The 26,159-nt window shown below is 41.7% G+C and overlaps 2 long non-coding RNA genes across 3 annotated transcripts; both read left to right on the top strand.

The window, feature by feature from the left end:
• Positions 1-992: 992 nt before the first annotated feature.
• LOC104695149 lies at positions 993-12,029 on the top strand. Of its 2 annotated transcripts, none has more exons than XR_002047559.1 (3): positions 993-1,384; positions 7,567-7,652; positions 8,350-12,029. It is a non-coding gene; the product is annotated as an uncharacterized LOC104695149 (long non-coding RNA). The 2 variants fall into 2 exon arrangements; XR_752807.2 differs by lacking the exon at positions 993-1,384 and adding an exon at positions 6,592-6,881.
• A 2,585-nt stretch (positions 12,030-14,614) lies between these two features.
• On the top strand, positions 14,615-20,865 carry LOC104695150. The gene is made up of 5 exons (XR_752808.3): positions 14,615-15,186; positions 16,701-16,868; positions 18,149-18,207; positions 18,593-18,686; positions 20,078-20,865. It is a non-coding gene; the product is annotated as an uncharacterized LOC104695150 (long non-coding RNA).
• Positions 20,866-26,159: the final 5,294 nt, after the last annotated feature.

Below are 26,159 nucleotides of genomic sequence, written 5' to 3' on the forward strand. Positions count from 1 at the left end.
GGCCCTCAAAGCACAGGTAGGATTTGTCTCAGGGCTGTGTCCAGAGAGGATGCTCATCTCTTCCTCTGCTTCCCAAAAGGGGAGTTCAGTAATTCCCTGGCAGGGGGGGGGAGCGTAGCAGAGACAGGAGGAGCTGGAGGGACGGGATGGGGTCACTACTACTCAGGTCCTGCTGCCCAGCCAGCACCAGCCCAAGCCCTGTGTAACCCAGGACTGGGATGCCAGGATCCCAGATTTTGTCGTCATCTCTTTCAACCCCACTTCTGCCTGGCCTTGTTTAGCATCTCCCTTTCAACTACGTGCTCCCTGCAGGTGAGCAGTGTGGGGTGGGGAGAACTTCTGATGGCCAGGACAAGAAGACTTTTCATTACCTGGTGCATGACTCACCTGGGGATCTGCTCATTCCCTCATTTGAAGCCCTCAGTGGCAGGACTTAAGAGTTCTATTTATTTTTACTGTCATTCTCACAGGTTATAGGCAGTGCCTTTTTTCCTTCCCACGTTGCTAATGCAGTTGTTAAAGTTTTGAAGGCTGCTGGGCACATTGGAGGGATATGTCCTCGGTCTCCTAAGAAAAGATAACTTTCCTCCAGCTTTTTAGTAACGATGCCATAAATTATTACCCCGACATAGAATTTAATTGCACAGTTAAATACATCATTTACAAGGCTTTTAGCATGTCCTGCTAAATTCTCCACTTTTTCATCTAATCTCTGTAGGCCCTCGTTACATTTGCAGAGACCTGTATGGGCTTCATTCCTGTTAAACATGTCTGTAAATCACAGCAGGAAAAATCCCTGACACATTTCCCTAAGAATTTTCTCTGCAGCCTGAGCTCCCAACCCTGTGGCTTCCTGTTCAATAGGTCACCCCAGACTCCATTTGTCATTGCTCTTTAATTACTGTGGAACCTCTAATCCAGGCCACAAATTCCTCCCTGCTCATACTTCTTTTTACTTCAGAATGCGTATCTAATAGCAACCAAGGACTTTTCCTATTTTCTCACTTGGAATCTGTTTTGGGAGCTTGGAATTGCTATCTAACTGAATCAGTAACATCTGTGACTTCGGGGCAGTTTGAGTGGGAATAGTTAGAGGGTTAGACAGATTTCCTGCATTTTAGGGCTCCTTTCCTCTGAAGAGACTGCTTTGGGACAATGCAGTTGCATTTAATGCGACTTCTTCCCTTTTTCTTCCCCTTTTTTTTTTTTGTTGTTAACCCCATCTCCCCTTCCTTTTTCTTCCTCTCCCCCAACCCTCCAAGATGTTTAGGTTTTTCAGAAGTAAAAATTAAGGAACCATGCCAGCGTTTTGAAAAGTTTCAGTTTCAAACACATGAAAAGGAAAAGTCAGAAGGGATTCCTAGAACTGTACTGCAGCTTGCAGGTATGGCTTTGATTCTCCTTTTGGCAGGCTTTTGCCATTCCCTCTTTCATTGCCCTTCCAAGAAACGCTGCTGGATGCCTAAAGACCTGTGCGCTTCTTACACTTGGCAGGAGCAGATAACAGGAATTCTACAGTTTGGGCTTTGGAAGATTAAAAGCAACATTTATTCCTTACAGTACTTTCAAACTTCCTCAAGTTAATTTAAAATACTTTTTTGAGAATGTTTAACTGCTAATACTGGATTTTTTAAACTTTTTTTTTTAAAGTCTGCATACACCATACCTGTTATTTAAACCAAATAAGAGGTGGATTAAATTCAGTGCAATTCTTTAAAGTGCATTAACTACTTTGAGAAGTTTGGAAGGGGTACCCTGTGCCTCTGTGACTGGTCTCTTTATGATATCTTTGTAAAAGTTCTGGCAAGGAACGACCACACTTTGTGAGCGAATTTCCATTTCTCAGAAACTTCTTGCTTCTGGTAACCAACCTCATTGCTAGTTGAGTACACAACACGAGTGTCCCTTCCCTGCCTGGTGGAGCAGCTGATAAATTATTCATACAACTAATGAGGATTTTGAATTTCCAGGCAAATTGTGATGGCATTTTTAAAGGCTTGCATCACTTCGGCAACATCTTCCCCACACCTGAACCCTTCAGGCACTCAGGTGTTTTAATCACCAAGGAAGAGCTTTGCCCCCTCCTCCTCCTGCAAGTGCTTTGCTCCACACAGGAATCCTGTGGCTATTTTGTCTGTTTGTCTGCATGAGGATTTTCTGTGCTAATGAACATGAGGGGAAAGGGGAATCCGAGAGGGCTGAATTAATTACCAAAAGGGATCACATAACTTGCCTTATATTAATTTTGAAATGACAAGACACAGGTGCACTTTTAGTGATGTTTCAATGGATGTTAGCATTTAAGGTCCCTTCATATTTTTTTCCTTCGTATGGATCTCACTTTAGCTGGAGCATATCAGAAAAAAATTATATCAGAGTAAGGAATCTCCTGCTGAAGCAAAGAGTTCCATGATGTGAAAGGGCTGATTATGTTTATATTACATGTTCTCCTGTGAAAGAACCGAGCCCCCCAGCTAGCAGGGGAAGAAAGGTCACTGAAACTGAAGAAACAACTGACTCAGTGTCTTAATTCTGAAGGAAATGAGCCCTTTGGAGATGAGATGGGCTTTCTGATCTACTTCAGGGCAAGGCATGCAACTATGAAAATAAGCTTTTCCTGTTATGTTGAAGAATAAAGCAGCAAATCAGAAAGACTGGGGATTGGAAGTAAAAAAATATTTACACTGATTTTGTTTTTACCTTTAAAGGCTTCACATGTGATTGGCAAAGCTGTATCATTCTCGCAGATTATCATCCATGGCGTCCTTAAGAAGAATTTGAGAAAGAAATGTTAACAATAAATTAAATCCTTCTTGCATGTGGCTTCCAGACTTTCATGACTGGGTTAGAAAGAGCCTTCCCATTGCTGGCCAGCCTGGTGGCATTGGGTCCTGAGATTCTCATAGCTCCTTCTACACCCACCACACATGAATATTTGAATGTGGAGGAGGTGATAGAAGGACCAGTGTCTGAAAAGCCCTTCACAGGGGTTTTGGTATGTGTGTATTGCACTTCAGATGGGGACCTGAGCCTGTATTTGAGCCCAAACTCACTTTCAGTCCCCACTTTGTGGATCTGAGCTTGCAGGGGATTTTGCTGAATGTGAGAATTAGAAATTTGCATCACTGCTGGTCCCTGTCCCAGGGAATGCCCTGGATGGGATGGCCTAGGACACTTCTTCTGTCCTGCTTGCCCTGACAGGTATGTCTCAAGAGCACAAAATCCTTCCCGTATATGTCACCACAAGGGACAGTGTGACCTGTGGGCAGCAGGAAGGAGGGGTGCTTGCACAACTGTCCTGATTTCTCCTGCGGAAGTACAGATGGCAAATTGAATTTGGCTCTAAACAGCTAAAAATGGTCCTAAACTTAGCTTGTTCCCTTCCTTGGCATCATAATGGACATATCCTTTGTGGTCATGGATAAGGACAAGGAGTGTATAGCCAGTCCTTATCACAGATTGTGTTGGTGAAGGCACTGATTGCTCTTGGGGGCTGCCAAGGGTTTAGAAATGGGCTGAGGAACTGAAATCCTCATTTAAACTGCAACAGCATTGTGAAGTATAAGCTCTATAAATCTTTACAGATTACTGGTCACCTAAACAGATAGACTTGAGAGCTTTAGTGCATATGCCAGTCATCCAGTCACTCTTGGGCAAGAGTTTTGCTCTGAAAGAAATTGAATGGAGCAACTACAGGTACTCCCACCACAGCAGCATACGCAGCGCACATTGACTGCAACTCTTACAGCAAAAGTGACCATTTTGGAAAAACAAATCACCCTGGAAGTTGATCAGAAATGCAACAGAGGATTGTTTTTAATGGCTTTTGGGGGAATATTAAGATTTATTCCTGTAAAGACTTACTCAGCGTGTTGCACAAACTCCTCTTAGTGCACTAATAAGTCAATGTGATACCGAATGCTTTGCCATTATAATTACAGCCACATGTTGTCCTTTTTACAAATAGGTCTGGCTTAATTGCATCATTTTTCAGCAGGATTTATGTGGTCCTGCTTAATCTAAAATTAGTACATGCACAAATGAAGTGCAAACTATTTTCCATCACTGAACTGTGAAATGTTCTCCAGAATAGAGATATACCAACATGTTCCTAAAAAGATGCAATAAACAGTCAGGCAAATTTTGATTTGTGTGTGAGTCTGCACCTATACAATTTTGTTAAAAGTAAGGAAGAATATACTAATATATACCTTAACTACAAAATAACAAAAAAGTCAGCTAAATGGTCTAAATCAAGTAGTCTTTTTTGATTATCACTAGTAAAACAAGGGATGGGGAAATCATAAATCTATCCTGATATTGCTAGCTCTCAGCATTTATTAAATACAGTAAGAGCTAATGTGTTTTATATATTACATCAATCTATCACACATAAAGATATCACATTTATAAGATGCTCTATAGGCCAAGATTGTGTTGGCCTAAATTCTAAGTTACTTTCACTAATATTCCATATTGCCTACATAACTCTGAGGGCCTATGGATATGTATAGGGCATAGTAGGGACAAGAGTTTGGAGCACCTGAACCTAGGCCAGATATAATAATTGCCATCCCTACACACTGATTGGAAGTTTGGAACATGCATGATTTCCAAGAGTATTAGATCTTAGACTTTAAAATATAAATTCACAGCCAAATCCCAATTGGGTGCAAAAGCCTAATGCTGGAAACAGATTAAATCCTCTTTCAGCTTGTATCTCATAGGGAAAAGTTACTTTGACTTCAGCAGAGTGGTGATGTTGCCATCCAGAATGGAGATTTACTTACTGCTGTGAGGAAGTCTGCTGAATTTTAGTGGGTAAATCAGAAAGCCAAGAGAGATTCTGATATTGCTTAAGCACTAATGTAGAAGTGCTAAGCTTTGTCCTTCCTCTAAACATGGCAGCTTCTCTCTCAATTTCTTGATAGATAAGTGCAGTTTGTGAGAGCTACTCAGTTTTGTATGAAACATGGTTTGGGTAGAAAGTAAGAGAAAGGCTCTATTACTAAAAATACTCGAATATTAAAAATAGGTCTTGGTTTAAATTTTATGTTGGTGGTTTTTACTCCTTTAGAGTATTTTCCCTTGTAGGTCTCAATGGGCCAAAATTCCAAAGAGTTACTTAAAGCAGGGCACCTAATGACCTGTACAATGTGCTTTCAGCCATGAGAAATGCCCATGGCTGTGGGTTGGAATGGGTTAACACACAAACAGTAGCTTGCAGGTCAATGCCATTTCCCTCTGCCTCATTGTGTCACCACAGTAATTCACATTCTGAAACCTTAAGGCTATAGCTGCAAACATGCTGCAAAGAGAATCTTCTGAGCTGTCTCTGAAATAAGGCTAATCCTGAATGGGCAGAGTGATCCTTGGTGCTCCTTGCCATGCAGGAGACAACTGTCAGGTTCTGTGTTTGGCTTAAAGTGAGGATTCCAGTGTGCATTATCCCAAAGATAAGACATCTGATAAACTAATAGTGGATGGCTGGATTCATAATTCCTGGCAGCCCTATTCCTGGCAGCCCTTTAATCTGGATCCTTGGAGATAACAACAGAGATGTGCCCAAAATAGGGCCCCTGGTCTCTCCAATGGTTCATGATTGTACTGGTGTTTGGACCAGGGCACCAACCCTGACCCTCTCCCTGCTGCCTCCTGTGCACAGTCACAGCTTCTCCTTTTCCTAAGAACATTTATTTTGTAAATTAAATGCAAATGTTCAGGCTGAGGGATTTGCTACCCTTTGTAAATCAAGAGCTGAGCATTTGCCTGGTACTTCTCATGTAGGCTTTTCCAAAAGTACTTTTATGAAAGCATTTAAGCACTAATAGCTTCACTTGATGAGAGCAAAGTGTGAGGCAGGAGTAGGATGCAGGTGTTACAATCACACTTGGAAAAATCATACATGAAAAAGGAGACACTGAGGAATTTCAGAGAACAACTTTCCTAAGGAGATGTGACATCCTCCATGGATGTGGCACCATTCTCTGTGAACCAGGCTTGACATAAAGCCCTTTCTGATGCAAAGAAGATTTGAACACTTTGGCCTCTTGTGCAGGACACATGAGTCTCGCACAGAGCAGGAAACTGTCCTTGGAGCATGGAGCTGTGTCTTCCAAAATAATGGTCCACTAAACAAAAGCAAGGGAAGGAGAGTGCTCTGCCATCTGCTATGTAAGTAAAGAATTTACAGGGATCTGTGATTTTTGGTTACTGCCACAACTGAATAAATATTTTTGGTGCTGAGGGCATGGTTTTGAACACCTTCAGGTAAAGAGCTTCTGCCTTCTCCGATGTTACTGTAGAGTATTTCTCTGGAGTGTGTTCCTCAGCCTGTCTGAGTGCCAGGGGAGCTGTCTCCATCTGCTGAACGCTCCTCAGGTGAACTACTGACCTACACCCATCCAACACCTGCAACACCTGTGAGCTGCTCAGCCGTGGCCACCGGGCCGCTGAGTGACACCAAGCAAGATGTGCCCACGACAGCTTGGAGGAAACTGGGTCGCTTTTTTATAGACTTTAAAATGAAACAGGAATCAAAACTCCTTCTGATAGTGGTAAAGCTGGAAGCAATTCCAAGCCTTTCTTGAGTAGAAAGGCTGCTCTTGACTGTTACTCCCAGAAACAAGCACTGAAGCGTTAGCCTGTCATCCGCTCAAAACTTCAACCACACTAAAGGAGGCACCTGGACTCAGAAGATCGAAGCTCTGCTCAGTTTTCTCAAGTTGGATATTCTGGTATTTCTGGTGCATCTTGCATATGTAGAAGCAGCAAAATTTGTCTTGGGGAACAGAGGCATCAGCATGGAGTGGGGACAGATGGTGTTCGTTACGGAGACCAAACTACGGCTCGATCTTCCCAGAGAGAGTGGGTCCTGCAAGGTAGGAAAAGTTGTTTTAAATGAGACAGTGACACAGAAAGTTGGAAAATGAATGGTTCGGGCAGGGGATTGTTCTGATGCTGAGAGGAAAGAGGTGGTTTGAGGACAGTGCCTTGAGCATGGAAAATTGGTGTGGGGGGAGCTGCTGTCAGAGGAGCTGGTGCAGAGATCGTCACCTGCTCTGAAGGTTTAATAAGTCACTTTAAACAAAAGTGTGCCGTTGGTTTCCGTGAGTTCCACGTTTTTCACAGGGAAAGTTTTTCCCAACCCACCCTGCTACAGATGTCATTCTCTGAACTGAGAGTTCATAAACCTTTCAGAAAACTTCTGTTTGATTTTCAGGCTTTATTATTGTACATCAAGATGGTTTTATTTGCCGTGTTATTGTTCCTAGTATAATTGCTCTTGCAATTAGAAAAGATAATAGATTAAATGATAGCTACCTTTTCAGTTTATTGTGTTTCAGAAGATTTCCACTTACATATTTCCTTAAAATTTTGCAATTAAGTTTTTAAAAAACCCCATAATCCAGGGGCATGTTTCTTTACCACCAACTCCTGCAGGCTGTCTGTAGGATGTCTGGTCCGAGGATGAGCTTGAAAAGGATACTTATATGCTCCTGGAATATAAATTAATCCCTAACTTCTCCAAGTCAAATTCACGATATCCTTTTTTTATCTTTTCAGAACAAGGGAAGATATCAGTTAAATTGTCACAAATAAGCCCCAAACTGTTGTGAAAGAGCATCTGATTTCCTAAATTAATCTGAAAGGTATGTTTTCAGAATTCAGAAACCTCTCCTTAACCTCGGTTCCACAAATAGCTTTATGCTGAGATGAAGTGTAGACAAACACACAATAGAACTTTCTAACCAGAACTGCTGAGGGGTGTGTGCTATATCCTCTCATAGCAACCATAGGCCCCAGCTCAGCTTTGGAGGCTGAATGGATCCTATGCAATGGTTTCCATGGTTGCACAGGGTTTCATGTACCCAATAAAATTAATATTCCAGTCCTTAATAGAATAACTTGTGGTGCAAAGGCAATTTTTTCCTCTTTATTTCCTATCTTAAATTATTGCTGTCTTAATGATTGAACAAGGTTATTCTACTAAAGCTTAAAATGTTGTTGAGATTGCCCTAGCATGAGCTCAAGCCTGCAGTACTTATGTAAGTAAAATTTCAGGTGCCTCTTGAGTCAACACTGTTGGATTTGGCTGGTAAAATAATGATGGTTTTTCCCTTTACCAGCTTCTTAGTATTTATCTTAGCAAAAAGTTTGATTGCCACTAAGAAGTTAAGAATACTGACAATGGCTGACCAGTTTTTGGAAGAAAGTAGTGTGAGTCTGAGAACTTAGAGGTGGGAACTCAGTTGTGATAATGTGATTTAAATTTTAAGGGAGTGCCTTCTTTTTTGTTTTAATACTGAGTTGGAGGTGATTATTGTCCTTGCCTTTTTTGCTACCTAGGGTTTTCCAAAGCTCACCTCTGCTGGAAGTTGTCCACCACTTCAGTTTTTATGTCCTTCTGAAAAATCTCAGCTGTTAATCAAGAGCTGTGATAACTCTTACAGAAGATCACTTTGAAACTACACCTCAGCCAAGTACCAAAGAAAACTTCTTGACAAATGTTGATGCCTTTGGGTAGCTGACTGGGACTTCCCTACACCTTAAAACCCCAATTTCTTGGGCTGTGTGAATGATTCCTTTCAAGGTGACAATAACTTGCAGGTGCTGCCCCAGTTCTGGAACAGGCCATGGCTGAATGAGGGGTTGGCCCATAGGGAAAACTTACAGTGGGCACCATGAAGCTCTCTGATTTACGGGAGAAAGAAATATTCCAGCAGTCCTTTTTTTGATGTTTCAAGCCTCAGTGGGATATCCAGCCCTACTCAAGGATGGGGTGTAAGTATGTAAGTATCACAGAATAAAAGATGCAGAGGTCTGAAGAGAGCTCTTCAGAAACACAACAGAAAGCTCCAAGAAATGTTCCAAATGAGTGTAACTTTGATATTTATAATGGTTAGTTGCTACTGAGGTGTAATCAGTGCTGACTCCTGGCGTCTTCTCTACAACTGAAAGTCTGAGACACCACACTCTCTAAACCTTCCAGTGATTTATCTGAAGTGTTTATTATCTGGCTCACAGATGTGTATCCAAGCACGGTTTACAAAGAAGAGCTCCATGTGCAAAAAGGTTACATTTTTAGCTTGTGTAAACTGTTGTTTCCCCACCAAAGCCAACAAAGTTGCCGTATGATATCCCCCAGCAGAGGATCTGCTCTCCAACCAACACTTGGTTATTGTTCTTGGCTGTGTCCATGAATATTTCAGAGTGTGCTGGAGCTGGGCTCTGAATGCCTTCATTCACAGACTGCTGTATAAATGATCAAAGGAGAGGCTTCTTGATCTTGTGTGTAATAAATCCTCTGCTTTCAGGTCTGCTGAACTGGAGACTATCATAGACATACTTGTTCCTCAGGTACAGATCAGGAAGCTGGAGTCAAGTATTCCTCCTGTTGGACAAATGCCTCTGGAATTCCACGAGTTGCTTGGCACATCTGACAGAGCTGGCAGAAGGATCTCAGCCTCCATTTACGGTACAGTCTGCCTGCATGGAGCATGGCTTTGGAGACACTGCTCCCTGCTTTCGGTCAAGTGGTGGCAGGGGAGAAGGGGCATCTACCTGAATATCTGAAAAAATGCAAGTAGAAGGAAAAATTTGAAAACAAGCAGTGTTGGGATAAGCTTAAGTTCGGATTTCAAAGCGTTTGTTGTAGAAACATTCCCTAGATTTTTAATGAGGATTTGTCTTAGCTTGCAACTCATATAGCTTTGTTTTGCATCTTGAAGGTTTTTTACAAAACAGTGGTAAAACAAGAAAAACTGATGTGAAAGAGCTTAACAGATTTTGAAAGAAAAGAAAGTTGTGGCTTCCCGGTACCTGGACACCTCATATCTTTCGATGCCTTGCCATGAATAAATGACATAGGAAGGAAATAGTGGTCTATCATAACCCCTGTCCATTTTTAGCTAAAAAAGTACCTGTGATTACCTGTCTGAATTGAATTAATTTTGTTTATAAAAAGTAGAAGAGGGGTAGCTTGCTAACAGTGTTTTTTGTCTAGCTGGGACTTCATCAGAAGTACCTATGGCCACAATTACAAATTGTAATTGTGAATTTGAAAACCCTGTGGCTTTTTCCCTGTGGAGAGTGTATACCTCATTCCCAGTCAGAATTCCTGTTGTCCGGATTAAAGAGCGCAAACTGGACTTTTGGAGTTTTCCAGGGCTTATCATCCACGCCATGCCTTCCTACACTTAACTGACATAACTAATAAAAAACAAGTGCCAAAATCTGGGAAATCCACGACTGTATTGCTCCGTGCATCTATGCTAACCTGTGTATCACCTGTCTCTGTGCAGTTGTTCAAGAGGCTAATGGAGAATCCTGCCCTTTTGAATGGGAATTTTGCCAGCTGCATTAACTGGGACAAGATTATTGACTGTCTGAGGCAAAGCTTAGAAGATAATTGTTGTGTTTAACTGTTAATTCTCTAGCATTATCCCAGTAACTTGTTGATGCATCCAAGAGTTGCTTGATGTCTATATATACACACACCCATGCGTGTACACTTGCCTGCCTTTGGGAATTCCCTAGCCCTTGCTAATATGGGTACAAAGATTCACTGGGCTTTCTTATTTGTAAACAGAACATGTTTGGACTTATGTCCTGATAAAGGGACATACTACAAACACGATGTGAAGCTGCATTCGTGTCTATGTTCATCTCAGAAGCTCAGCAGCTCATCCTTGCACACTGACGGCCATGGCTCAAGATGCTGAAGATGCAGAAATCTTGGGAAAAAGTAACATTGTACATTGCTGCAGGGATGTTTCACCCATTTGGAGAGCTGTGCACAGCCCATGACATCCTTCAGTCAGCAGGATCTCTGTGATCTGAGAATTGGTACCTGCCACCCCATGTGTCTCCTGCTGCGAGACAGGTCTATGAAGTAATGGAGCCTGGCTGTCTGCAGTCAGCACTGCTGTACTACATCCAAAGCAAGCTTGCCAGTCAGCAAATGCTGCATTAATCTTTCAGGGAGTGTTTGTTTTGCTTGTTTTGTTAGGCTGAGTTTCAAGCAACTGATAATGTGCTCATGAGCAGTTCTCCTGTTGCAGCCCATTTTTCAAAAAGAAGTGTGAAGGCCGAAGCTCCCAAGGTTGGGTGGAACATGCGTTGGAAGGGTTATATACGGTCTTGCTTCAGTGTGTGAGCTCACAGTGCTTTTGAGTGCATGTTAATACATCTGTGCAGGTACCTTTGGGACAGTGGAGTTGTGCCTCTTTGAAGTTTGATGAGTGTTTTAAAAATATACGTTGGACTTGGTTCTTCTCTGTTAGTGCTAATTCTGCTTGGGGATTTATCTCACTGCAAATGAGATGTGCTTGTGTTTGCTTAGCAGTAGTCAAACCTTCTGACTGCTGAAGGAGAAACTCTGAAGGCTTCTGAGGGTTAGATAAGACAAACACTTTACTGGTCACAGAGTTTTAAGAATTGAAATGCCTGGAATTTCTGGAGGTACATGACAGTGTGCCTGGCTTGTTCCCACGTGTCCCTGCAGTGTTGCTGCTCTGTCCAGCTGCAGCACTGAAGTTACAGCTCTCACTTAAAGGCCCATCTTTCCAAGTGTTTTTGCATTTAGCTCCTCTACGCAGAAAGGAATTTAGATACACTAATAACTTTTAGGATGTGGAAAATTCAAGTCTGGAGACTCTTGTATGTGCAAAACCTTTAAATACAAGGCAGTCTCTGGACTTCTTTTTGTGGTTTTTATTTTAAGACACTCCGTGCTCTTTGATGACTTGCAAAATGAAATCTCGCAACATTTCCACAAGTGAAGAGAATTTTAGCTCCCAGAGTGAGAACAGAAGGATGCACTGTGATCTCAAGGTCTTTTAGCCTGCTTACACAGTCTGAAAGAATGTGGCTGGGCAGTGAGTCTGTTACAAAATGATGATTTTTATGGTGTTGGAATAAGACAAATCCTGTGGATATTTCACGTGCACGTACTTCTCCTACAGACTTTTGCTGAGAATCAATGTTTTACATTAAATCTATCCTACCAAGAGTACTCCAAAGGTAGTGCTACACACAACAGTATTTTTTTAAAGTGCATTTTTGATCAAAATATATACCCTCTGCTTAAATTTTAAGTGGGAATGTACTTTGAGAAGGGTTTGGGTGGAGAGAGAAGGGGAATAGTTGGCTGCTTTTCTCTTTTCTGCCTTTTAGTTTTTAGAAATTTTCCTCTTTTGCTGTTACCCCAATCTTGCATCTATTCCTGCTTACAATAAGGGGATTGAAAAGGCAGAGATGAAAAAAAAATACATATATGTTTTTAAATCCACCAGTTGGTGAGCTGTTTGTACATATTTTCATGTTTCTTTCTGGTTTTGGATTAAGTTTCCACTCCAAAGGTGCAATTTCCTGGTTAACATATTGTTCTGGAAGGACCCAGTGCTCGTGCAGACCTGGCACACGGCAGGAAGGCTGGCTCAGGGGGGAAAGCTGTTGCTTTTCTTTGCCTGCCGCAGACACGAGAGCTGTGAGAGTTCCCTCGGTACAGGAAAGTGTTGTGGTATTACACACAACATTTATTGGTGTGGTAAGAGGATAGATCCTCCAGGCTCAAATAAACATTATGAAACCTCCCTTCTGCAAATCAGCTGCTTAAACTGGATGCAAGAGAGGGTTTGGAATCTTGGATTTTGCTATGTAGCTGTTTGTGAAGAGCAATGCAAATCCTTATCATCAGCCTTCAGTTTTTATATACATGTGTATCACAGGGCTGGGCTGTGGAGGATGGTCACGTTCTGTTACATAGGATGCACAGGACAGGGGCAAATGGCCTCCAGTTGTGCCAGGGGAGAGTTTAGACTGGATATTAACAAACATTTCTTCACTGAATGAGTGGTTAAGCATTGGAACTGGCTCCCCAGGGAAGCGGTGGAGTCACCATCCAAAAGTGGAAGTGTTGGAAAATCAAGCAGATGATTCAGGGCAATTTGTGATACGGTTTAGTTGACAAGGTGGTACTTGGTTGATGGTTAGACTTGATGACCTTGGAAGTCTTTTCCAGCCTTGGTGATTCTGTGATTCTCTGATCCTCTTCAGACTGCTGCCCATGATAACCTGAATGATGCCCAGCTCCTGGTGATGGAAGATCCCCAGTGTGAGGTGTTGTGTCAGATCTGAGTTTGGCTATGAGATGCAATGCAACACTGACAGAATATAAGCACAGTTTATCTTGTTAGACCTACCCCCATAATCTGTCTAGGAAAGGTTTGACTTTTTTGCATGTGTCCCAGAAAAATTAATAGAAATTCTTCTGAAAAAAACTGTAAGATTTTCACATCTTTTGGAATTTCAGCAGTGAGTCTGCAGAGTTCAGGCTTGTTACTAAGAACAGCCCAATGTATATTTCAGGGTGAAAAAATAATCATGTCACTTCTTTGGAACGTGATCTAAAGTTCACTGAAGTGAATGAAAAGGCTCCTGTTGGTTTTGAGCGGATCCAGCCTTTACACGGGGAACAGAAGACGTGTGTCTCATCTGCTTAAATTTGAAAATGTTATTGGTAATTTGTGTTGATAGAAAGACCACATGGTAACTTTCTTTCTGCATTTATATAACAGGAGGCAAAAGCCTCAAGTTTGAAAACATTGAGGATTCAGTTGCCTATTTCCAGCACAATGAGAGACGCAGCCAAGGATTGGGCTGTTTTAAGAATATTTGATGGAAGGTAAAGCATTAGGCACTGGTTTCCCCTCAGGCAATGGTGTCCCATCGCCATCCCACCAACAGATGACAACCTGGTGAGCAATGTCACCTTCAAGCTTGCAAAAAGGCAAGATGGTTCTTCCTGAAACACCTGTATTGATGGGTTTTTTGTGAGTTTAATTCAAGTGATTCTTATACTCTCACTAAAACAACTGAGTCAACGAGTGCTGGAGGTTATCAAGGAATCCATTGCAGATGGGCCAAGCAGGTGCTGCAGTCTGGGGAGGTGACAGTCCCTGGTACTGCTCTGTGGTGGAGTGAACAGTGCTGGGCTTGGCAGTGCTGGGCTCATGGTTGGACTTGATCTTAAAGACCTTTTCCAACTGATCTTAAAGACCTTTCAATGATCCTGTGATTCAATGATGAATGTTTGGGAGTGCAGGACTGAGTTGTCCACACGGCTGAAAATGCATAAGTGCTATTGCTCCCCTGGTGTGATGGATGGGGTTATCTGGGGCTAAAATTAATAGAGGAGTAATAGGAGAAAAGAAAAACAGCAGATGACTGCCAAAAATGATCTGTGATGGATCTTGTATTTTCAAGATATCCCTGTGTCAATGTGCTTGCAAAGCAATCTCTTCTACAGCCTTGTCTACCGTCACCATTTTGAAGAAGAGGTCTTTTCATGACTCACTTAAATTCATTTTATCTGATAGTCAAGAACAGCCTAATCTTTAATGCTCAAGTAAGTATGGCTTTTTTTTTTTTTTTAAGATGACATAGCATTCAAAACATTTGAAAGCCATGCAGACATATATTGCATAGTCAGAAATTGTGCAGGAATGAGATGGCTGAAGCTGTTCATCTGTAATAACACAGTGCTTCTCTTTTACACAAATTACTTTATTAAAATCAAGAGTTGCTCTGGATTTTCACCAGTATTAAAACAGGTGAAAGCAAAAAGACCAATTGACTTTTTATTTTTCTTCTTTCCTTTCCTTTAGGTATGATGATTCAATTTGCTCCTTGCAACACTTAAACAAATACAGAAAATTAATAGAAATGTCAAGACACTGGAAAAAAACAACACTTGAAAGAGAAATTTTATGAATTGATGAGCTGAGAGCTGAGCTGGTACCAGCAGAGTGGGATCAGTCTGGATTTCCACATTTTTCAGCCATCTTCAAGACTGTTTCCTCGTGTTACATGAGCCAGAGGGAGCCTGCAACTACACACAACTTGTCAAAGAAACTTGCACCATCACAAGGCGTCAGCTCTGCTCTCCAGAGACCAAATCTCCAGACAATCAACTCGTGTGTGCTGTTAATGCTTTGTTTCTCTCACTTCTCCCGTGTATAGGAAACTGTCAAGCTGAATTACACCTTATAAGGTGATAGGGAAAAGATCTAACATTTCTTTTTCCCTTTTACAAATTTTTACAGTGTGTGGAAGCTAATTTTTGTAGCCTAAAAACCAACCAAACAAAACAAGTCCTGCTGCTTTGGACCCGACATCTTTCAGGTAAACAAGAAAAGCTTTTGACGTAATTTGCAATTATTATTATTATTACTATAACTTTTTTAAAGCTCTGCTTTCATAAAAAGGTGCTGGAAGAGGCATGAGAACAAATGATGCTTATTGGAATCTAAATTTTTAAGTTAAAATACAACAAATGAGCACAAAAGTAGAAAAAGGGCAGAAGCCTAGCATCACCTACTCAATCCCATTTCTGACTGTTGAAAGACAGTGCAGCCTCACTGCAGAGAACAACACTCCCCATCAGTGCAGAGATTTGAGAATTTCTCTATGATTCTTGCAAAAAAGGACCAAAATCAGTGATTTTCTTAGTGTTTCACTGAAATCTGCCCAGTGAGGACTCCAGAGCTTTCCAGCATTGTGAGTCACTTTCTTTTTGATAATGGACAAGCATCATATTTCAAAGACCTGCACAAGCTCCTGGGTTCCCTGTGGCAGACAACAAGAGCTGTGCTCACTCCTGACTCTCTGCAGAGTAAGAGCTTGGCAGTTGCTGTGCCAAAGCAGTCAAACCCCACATCTCATTTCATTCAACAAAAAATGAAAATGGTGAGCTGTACACACCGCTGGCGTTTCTGTTCCCTGCCAGCACTTTGACACATCTGGCAAGAAAGTTCACTCAATGAAGTGTTTTCTACCTTTCTATCTTTTTGTGGCATTGCTTGAAAAATCCGGGTTTGTCAATTCCTGTGCTGCATAATAAGCCCTGCAGATTGTTCCACACATTTATTGCCTGACTTCTTCCTATAGTTTTGGAATGTAGGAGCCAGGCAAGCATTTTCTCCGCAAATGCAAATTAGTCATCAAATTTATTCCATCTGGGGTTTGTATGTGTGCATGTATTCGTTGTTAAGTGTTTTAGCAAATACTAAAATCCCAGGTAGGTTAAGGGGATCAGCAAAATTCCTGCCCGTATTAAATGAATATTTGTGGAGGGTGAATTTTGAGTCTGCTGTGTAAAGCTTACAATGCTCAAGGCTATGTTCTTCAGCTAAATAGTTAAACTCTGCCCTAAGACCAATTTGCCCACAACAGTGGGAAAGTAGAAAAGGAGAGTTACTTGTAGTGAAGAACATACAACCATAGGAAAGGATTATTTGAGAAATTATAGCAAGCTGTTGAAGTCTTGGAGTCGTTCAAGAGGCTTCACTGTTTCCAACAGCAAATTGTTTATGAAGAGAAATAAAACAACCTATTTGTATTTTTTTTTTCAAGTACCTTTAGCAACTTGTAAGATTTGTGTCAGACTCCAAGTAGAAAATTATCACCAATTATATTCCAAAGAATAGCAATAAAAGCTTGGTAAAAGGAAAGCAATGCTGAAGCTTCTTCAGTCAGCTCAGTAGTTTTAATTGCTATGTTTTTTTCTGAAGGATATTTTTAAAACTCCGAGCCCATTTTCTCTTCTTTTTAAGTACCATGTCGTCTTGTTCTTGTTTTTCTCAAAATCACATTTTAGCTGTGTGCCTCTAGCTATTAACCCTGTGGATTTCTTTTAGATAGGAGAAAGATTGATTCCAGAAATCCATGAGCCTCAAAAATCACCACAGTGGGGTAATACCCCACTTATCTCCTGCTTCTGATGGCACAGAGGAAAGCATCTCTGTCCTCTCTTGCTGAGAAGGCACAGCAGCTTCACTTCTGACTCAATGGCCTTGGATAGACAGGTACCCTTGTCCTTCTTGTCTTTTTTGTCCGTCTCTCACACCAGGTGACAGGAATTTCTCCCAAGAAGGAGATAACATTCTTCCTAAGTTCATGCCCTGTGGACAGGCTGTGGTTTCCTAAGGACCCCATGTTATCCTTGTTATCTGATGGAGGATGGCAGTGCTGGGATGTAGAAGCATAAAGTCTTTCTGGGACAGACAGATTAGAAAGTTTTTCATCCTCCCTGGAGCTGGAGGCTAAGAGAGATGAAATAAACTGCCCCTTAGCTGCTTACTGTTTACCTCGATGGCATGGGCTGTAAATTCTCGGTGGTAGGGTGGGACGAAATACATTGTTAAGCTATTTTCTATTCACTGCTTTGATTCATGGTGGCAGGACACAAATATCTCACTTGGTACTTTGAATCTTCTTTCATCAAATTTTAGTCTTGCAAGTTGGACTCTGCTTCCCTTTCAGTACAAGGTTTTCATCAGAGTTAGACTCCAGGCAGTCCTGTTAAACCCAATACAGGCACTTGCAAAGCCTTTGGATCAGCTGACATGCAGTTCAAGCTTTTAAATCTGCAGGGCAGAACCTGGGGGAGATCCCTCCTATTCCAAAAGTACAGACACACCTGCTGAGCATCAGAGAACCCCTTCCAAGCCCAAACTGCAGGCAGGTTCACTGGTGGAATGGCTGGTCCTGATACTGTCCCCCCTGGATGCAGCAAAGGAAAACACTGCTTCATGCTCCCACGAGGAACTGAAAGTTTTTATAATTAATAAACCTCCTCTCTCCAGTTTCATTTATCTGTATGGACTTGACAAGGTGGAAGGAGTTTTGTTTGAAGGCTTTTAAAATCAGTTTGTTTATTTGAGTTCTTCCTGTAAAATTCTCCATAGCTGGTTACTACCCAGAGTTTCAAAAATTGACCCTCTGCTGTGGGATTTGGGGGGAAGTGAAGCCTATCTTGTCCATAACTGTGTAATGGTGTCTGAAAATTTAAAAAGGAGCCTTGTGATTTTGGAAGGACAAATCCTAACAGGGCAGAGGGAGGGAAGTGGAGGGGAGCAGAGTTCAGGGAAGACTGTGGCATAAGCTTTGCCTTCTGTTACCTGCAGGCACATTTAAACCAGCTGCTGCTCTATTAAAGAGGGGGTTTCTTTAACATCTAAGATATATGCATAAAAATATGATATATTTATTCTGACAATTTAACTGAGTATTTAGAGATAGCACCCTCTGCTTTAGATCCTTCTCAAAGGTAGGAACAATCAGAACTTTTCTCTTGCCATTTCAGCATGTGACAACCCAGTGCTGAGGACACCTGGTTCAGCACAGCCATTCCTCCTCAGACAGGTGAGCAATTCCCAAGGTTTGACATCCTGCCCAACCAGAAGCTTTGGCCATGGGACGTGCTCTTAGGTCTATGCTGTCTCCACACCCTGATGTGGATGCCAGCCATGAAGCCACTTCTCTTGCCCACCTTCACTCGGCAGAATAAAGCTGAGGGACCAGGTCCCCACGAGAGGTGTTAACAAAACATCAGTGAAACCAGTGGTACTGGTGGTGCTAAATCCAGATCCCAGAGCAATACCTCAGGTGGGAGCAGCCAATATGATCAATTGGGACAGTGGGCAATGCTGGACCTCAGCTCTTCCCTTGCCCCCCTCCCCTCATATTTATAGGTTTCTAATTTCCGCTGGATAATGAATATCGCTCTTCATTATAATTATGTTAAAAGGTACCAGCATGATGATTCAGAAACCCTTGAAGATATAGTCATATTTTCAGCAACAGATGGATTTAACACTGCAGATGGAGTGTTAAGAGTGCAGGTAATAACAAACTCAGCAATGTACTGTACTGAAATATAATTGGAAAGTATTAATCATATATTGGTTACTTCAGCTTCACTAAGTAGATGTTTAATTTTCATCAATCTTTTTACCAGATTCCCGGAAAGATTTCTGTGCAGACAGAGTGTGGCTTTAGGTGAAGTGATTGCCCAGGTTATTAATGACTGAGGCCTTGATCTTGCAAGCATGTGCCCATGGCTTACCCAGGCATGCAGAACAAAAATCATTTGTGTTAATAAGGCTGTCAGAGGGGGCCCCATTCATATGGCCCAAGCTTCTGCTGCTGACCAGTCAGTGGTAAAGCCCAGACCCTTCCCTTCATGGGGGCTGCTGGAAATCTGCCAGCAGGAACGGCTGCCTGCAGGATTTGGGGCAGAATGCAGCAATTTGAAAAGCCCCACTTATAGAAGTGAACCATCAGTCTAAGCCTTTGCAGGACTGGGAGTTAGAATATAGACAAAACAGGGGGTTTTTGCCATTCCTTATTAGTTTCTTTAAGTATAGACCTTTTGGAGTTACCTGCATACAGAAAAACTATCAGCTTCTATCCTCATAAACCTCGTCATCTTGGTGGGGTTTTTTAAACGCACCTCTTTGTAGAGGTTGTATTTGAACTCTGGATTATTCAGGGGAGTTTTTGCTCTGAGCAGACCATGCAGGACCAGAGTAATCAGCGATGCCTGGTTGCATGCCATGACTCTGATTCTTTAATTAACGCTATTTATAACTAGGATATAATTTGTAGGATCACAAAGTGGTCCCTGCTCCAGTGTGCCACCTGGGGACTCAGGAAATGGGGAGTGTGGCAGGGCACAATTCCAGCTCATGCAAAAATCTCTTTTAGACCAGGAATATAAAACAGGGCTTTGGAGACAACAGAAACATTATTCTTTTGAATATGTTTTTTGTGGATGGTTTTTGTTGTCATTCTTTTCTGTGGGTTCAGAATTGGTGAGGCTGCATCTCCACTGATTTCCTTGTGAGGTTTTCGTTCCCTGGTGGGAGTGCACAGCCATGGTGTTCCATGATGACCTTGGACTGACCAGATGGACTGTTGTAAACAACAACACAAGCATTCAACACCTAAATTTTAAGTCCCATGAAATATTTTGCCCAAATGTTTTGGTCTTTTGCTGAACTATTCAGTTTTTTTAGCTATATATGAACCCTGAAAATGTAACGAAAAACTAGAATTCTCTCCGGAAAATTGACTCTCACTTGATGACACAGTATCTTTATCTTGACTGATAAGGAAAAAAAGATCAGGTAATAAAATTCAACATGACTGGAAATAAAATTGAGCATGACTAGAAACCACAGGTGAGCATGTTTAACAGTGCAAAATGAGTGTGCTGTCTACTTCCTGACAGGCTGTTGTACTCCACAGAGAGACGAACAGGTACTGATCGATTGACCGTGGTAATCAAATAAAGCTCTGTGAGTATAAATGGCTCTAAATATGGTGTCTCCTTAGGGGTACCAGTCAAGATGAGTGGTTTGTAACTCAGGTCCCACACTGCTTTTGTGGGGAGGGGGGAGCTTGTCACTAGACTGTAAAGATGAGTAGTATTTTTGTTTAATATTTCACTTACACCTTGAAATAAACTCTCCCTTATCTTCCCTTCCTATGCTGTCCATATTCTGTGGGTGAGCAGAGAGCCCCAGAGCTTCAGCAGGGATTGCAGGCAGGGATGGGTGTGTGGAGAGAGGATCAGCAGGATCACCCTGAGCATCTCCATGCAGTGGAAGCTGAAGGTGTGGCACGGAGCTGATGAATGCACTGACTCGTGGGGTGACACAAAGGACATGAGTCACAGTGCATCAATCTTCCAATCTGAACATCCTTCTCCCATGTGCAAACTGGTAGGATGGACTTTTCCTCTTACTGGCAGTATTTGAACCCTCCTCTCTCTTTTTGTTTTTCCTTCCTTACTTATGAGAATTAATTGAATCAAAAATTACTTAAATTGTCACGTGTCTCGGTTTTGATTTAAATAGTGTCTTTTAAAACTTGTTCTGCATTTGTAGCACAGAGTTGTGCTGCCTGGGAGAGGTTCAGTCTCAGTTTTCACCAGCAGGACAGGACACTTGGTACTTGTTTGTGAGAAACAGGTGGGTAAAGCACTGCATTTACACATAATAATATAACTTAATACAAATTAAGAAGCTGTCTAGGTCTGTAGAGAAGATACTGGGAGGCAAAAGATACCCTTTAATAAATCATCTCATACTTTGCTCTAAAAGGCTCAAACTCCAGCTCAAGCAAAGAGCATTGAGCAAAGGGGTGTAATTTAAATCACTGGTACCTGTGAAAGCTGGAGAGCCTCTGTTCCTTCCCCATTGTCATAAGGACTTCTCCACGTCCCTGTCCAACCTGCATCATCTCAGGATATGCTGCTTGGTCTTTCCAGTTAGAGTGATGATGTTTTTAATTTCTGATTCGTGACAGAGTGTTTCAGATGAAAATTGTAATTCAAGCAAAATCATGAACACATACTTTATGAAGGCGTTTTATTTGCTAGCTCAGACTGTGTGAAGTTTGCTGGGTGCACCAGAAAATAAAGGTAAATATCTTGTTTTTCAAAACTTGATAAATTATTGACAAAGGAAAAATGCCCTGAGTTAATCAATCTGATGTTTTTTTCATCACTTGTCCCTGGAGGATTTAGATGTAGTGGATCGTGCTTTAGTGCTGGTCTGCTCTCATCATTTGCAAGAGAGAAAATAAACATTCCTGGGTCTCAACTCTTCATCAGTGTCTGAACTTGAATGAATCAGCTATTGAGCTGAAGGAAATGAAATATAAATTGACATGAAGAAAATGTTCTCCCTGCAGCTGCAGAAGCAGCTATGGTTGTCAAAAGCTGATTTTTATCCCTTCAAAGACCAGTATTTTGGGTCACATCATCCTATTCAATAACTGGTCTTTCTATAAAAGTTTAGCCTAAAGTTACTGCTTTAATACTTTTTAAAAAAAATTATTAACGTAAGTTCAATGAAAGATTGTCTTAATTTCAGTTGTGACTTTTGGCACCCATTTAGAATGGAAAATCAGAATACAAACAGCTTTTTTAAAATGTTAATCCTGTTTCTTCCTTGACCATTACTACAAACACAGCATTTAGTAGTCTCACAGAGTAATTTAAAGACATAGTAAGTATTCTTTTAGTCTGAGACTTATAACTCAGGAGTTTGTGTTGCAGAAGTGCTCCTGTCTGGGAGTCAGGTGGTTGTATTTGCTCACCTTGGTTTTGCTGGGCTTGCACACACAGCTTTGCAATGATACAATGCCACCACTTATGGCACAAATGTTCTAAATAAATACTAAATAGTCCGTTTTGGGGAGTGATTTCAAACCATTTAGATTTCTGGTGCTGCACTCTAGAGCCCTCTGCTGCACTGAATTACCTGGAATAAGTTCTTCCAACTCAGGTTGCCCAATTATCCTTCTTGTCTTAAGTGGTGCCATTATTTAAATGTTATATTTTTCTGGGCAATTTCTTCACTATGCAACTTTCCTGGCTTTACTTCACGCTAAAATACACAGGGGAACATGTCACATTTTCTCCCTGCTCCTCTTCTCATGCATGCTTGGAGAAATGAAAGATCATTAAGACATTTGTCTTGTAAAATGCATTCATTATACAGGGGAGGAATCTAAAAGGAACAACTTGTTTGTTGATATTCTGGAGATGTTTTTGGACATGTATTGGGAGATGTCTCCATGCACAGATCTTTGATCATTCAGTTCTCTATCACAGCAACTACTCTGCTGTAGCAAAGATATCAAATTTTTTATCAAACTTAGATCATTTCTCGAGTTACTGGCATAGAGAACAGCTCTACTTCAACATACCAATCTTTTTTTCAAGTTCAACTCCTGCTTCTCTCTTTCTCCGCCTATTTTTTCCCCCCACCTCCAATGGCCTCATCTTCTGCGATAGGAAAGCATTTTCCTTGCTGGTTTGCTCTTTCTCCCAGCAGTAGTTGCTCATCTTGTAGGCAGAGTGGACTTTTTAATCACTGCAAGTGTTGTATTTCCCTTTGAATACTCCTCCTATCACCAGCTCTTCTACTGGATGCCTCCTAATTGCTGCTAAATAGCATAAATCTACCTTGAGATCAGCTGCACTGAGCATTTCTGGAAGTTGGGTCTTTCCCCCTTGGATCCTCTAAAATCTATCCCTTGAGATCCCTTTGGTTTTCTTAGAGCTATTTTTATTATTATTTTCTTGGAGATGGAATTGATTTGGGACATGACAAAAGTCACTTTGGTACAGCACTGAGGCCTGCTGAGTTTATAGGATTGAATCTTACAGGTAAACATCTTTCCTCACATAACTGATATTTCTTATTTAACTACAGTACATTTTTAAAGATGATCCCTCTCTAATACTTGGTGGCCCTCCCTAACTAAATAAGATTTTTATGATTTTTAAAGGATTTGTACACTGTCGGATGAACAGATGTAACATGCACCTGTAGTCTCTCTCCACTGGGAACCATTTTTACTGCTACTGTTTAGAACTGTTCAGAAAATTTTGAACCAACTTTGTGATGAGAGAATAGACTTTTATGTAAAAAAGCTTTAGCGAAAAGCATCTGCTTTGTATGTCTAGTTTAGTTTTATTTTTTTTTGCTAGAACTAAAAATTGATGTATGTCTTTTGACTTGAGAATTTCTGTTCAAAATACCAACATACCGTGGAAAAGGGAGATGGAGAAGATTTATCTGAGGACTTGTCAAAATTCTGTCCAGACATGGTGATGACAACTTCTGTGTTTTAGCTACTTATCATAATTTGTTGATGTTTTAGATACTCTTGTTTGATATTTGTATTCATATGGCTGAAGTAAATGGCTTATTTGGGATTTATTCCTGATTTTGCCATAGACTCATCTTCCAAGACATTGGCCAGGTTTTTTCTGCTTTATTTTGGGAGCTGGTGGATGAGGAGTGGAGTAAGCAAGGCAACCTGGAGACCCTTTAGCCTTAACTCTGAGGGTCTCAGTGCTCATATATTCAACCAATCATGAATTTCCAGTATGAATTAAGTACTTCCTGTTGCAGAGTACTGGGCAGACATGTGGACATAGAGTCATAGAATAGTTTGGGTTAGAAGAGACCTTTAAAGGTCATCTAGTCCAACACACCTGCAATGAGCAGGGACACCTTCCACTAGCCCAGGTTGCCCAGAGCCCCATCTAACCTGGCCTTGAACACTTCCAGGGATGGGGCAGCTTCTCTGGGCAACATGTGCCAGGGTCTCACCACCCTCATTGTAAAAAACATGCAAGAATATCCAGAAAGACAAAGTCAAACCAAACCAAGCACAGTGATAAAATAACAGCATCATCAGAAGAATGGAGGGTCTGTCCTTAGAGATGATCAGGAGTTTGGCTTATTGAGCTCAGCAAAACAAAGCCTGAGATGGAGATAAGTTACCCCCAATTAACTTCAGGGAATGAACATAGGGGGTAAATAAAACCTAAATTATTTACACTAATAGGGAATATTGGCAAAAAACCCCCAAACAGATTGAATCCACCATGAGAAAATTCAAGCCAGCAACTAAAGGATGGTTTCCATCCAGTAGAGGAAAAGTATTTTGAGCAGCTCTGAGCTCTGGGTGCTCCCTTCCCTTAGCTGGGATTATTCCTCTGACACCAGCGAACCCCCCTCAAGGCATTAGTTTCTTCCAGCTCTCGAATTTTTGTGTGTCCACCTGAGTGTGATTTCCAGGCTGGTGCTCTCTGCTCCCCTCTCGGGCATGTCCTGTGCAGACACCTCTGGAGGGATGGGTGCAGTGGCTGATTGCTGTTTTGATTAAGGTCTTCATCCACCCCTACCCACCTCCTACTGCTCTCCCAGTTTGTAACCTGAATGCTGCATCCCTGCCTGTTGATAACCAGTGGCTCAAGACTCACATGGGCACCTTGTGTAACAAGATTTCACCTTCATATTTAACCTAAATTACCACCTGGATGTAATTTTTTTAGTCTGTATTTAAGCCTGAATTGTTTCAGGCCAGACTGCAGTGACAGGATCTACCCTGGGTAGAACCAAAATCGTGCTGTTGGCCCACTTGTAGGACCCATCATTTAGCAGGCAGAGACTGTCACACTGTCACAAGCTGGGCTGCACAGGAGCCAGCAGCAATGCTCAGCTTCTCTGGAGATGAGTCATGCTATTTTCAAACTATCTGGTTAATCAGTAAACTGAGATCTGCTGCTTTACAGACAATAATATAATATTTGCTTTGCCTTTGTGCACTACTTTACATTTTGGATCCCTTGCCATTAGGATTCGAAGCATATAGACTGCATCTAATCCAATTTATCCTGTTCATCTTGGCAGTGCTCGCAATGCTGACAGCTTAAAGAAAACACTTAATTTGACTAAGTGTTTTCAGTTTGCTTCTCAAAATATTTGAAATCATTAAAGGCAGAGTACCCCTGCACTGCAATACACATAGTCCTGACCTACTTCAGCAAGTTAATTGCAATTTGTGTGATCCCACGGCCTCTGATTATGCTGCAGGCTGAAGTAGTTTACCTGGTTAAGAAAGGGCTTGATGTTAGAGAATAATTCTCCTGTCTTGATGCTTTTTAATCTGACTTTTAAAGAGGCTCTTGGGGCAAAAATGAGGCATACTGGAGACTTGGTGTGACATGTTCTGTCTCCTGCCTCGATGGGCAGGGCACAGGGGGCTGAGTGCCGAGCTCCCCGTGCAGATGCTCTCCTGCTGTAAGGCTGCTCAGTCCATGTATTCAGAGCTATTTGTATTCATTGCTACCTGCCAGAGGTGAGGCACAGCGCAGGGATGTAGAGCAGCCCTGGAAGTGCCCTGGTGAGCACAGGTGATTATGAATGGTGGCTCAGTAGCACTGGAGCATGCCAGTGCTGATGGGGTCATGGGCTGCAGCCCCTTCCTCTGCTGGTGTGCTCATAACTGAGGACTTTTCACAAACCCCTCTGTGATGGCATCTCACCCTTCCCCTGCTGCAACCCAATGGGAAGAAATATCATCAAGGCTTGCTGTCAGTGCCGAACACAGATCCCAGACACCAAGCACGCTGGAAGAGAAGGGAGAGGACATACAGGAGAATAGAAGTGCACCAAAAGGATTTATCAGTGCAAGCAGTAAGTGTTGTACTGGTGTGAGTCAGGTGAGGCTGCAAATGTCAACACAGATAATGTCGAGGCAGTGTGAGCATCAGTACAGACTAATGAGCAGAAAATACATCCGGAGCCTCTCGGTGCTCTCACACCTTGGTCAGTTCATTCATTGTGTCTCTTCTGCCAGTACAGGTCACAACAGCTTGCTTAGCTGCTGTGTCTGAGGTTTTGGGAGATGTCAATAAGTTCCCAATAGTCTGTGTGTCTTATGATCTGTTTTGTCATTTAGATTTGTGTCTACTGTAGTTAATGAGTCAAAAATTATGAAATAGT

This window comes from Corvus cornix, chromosome 8 (assembly GCF_000738735.6).
Source record: "Corvus cornix cornix isolate S_Up_H32 chromosome 8, ASM73873v5, whole genome shotgun sequence".
Classification (NCBI taxonomy): Eukaryota; Metazoa; Chordata; class Aves; order Passeriformes; family Corvidae; genus Corvus; species Corvus cornix.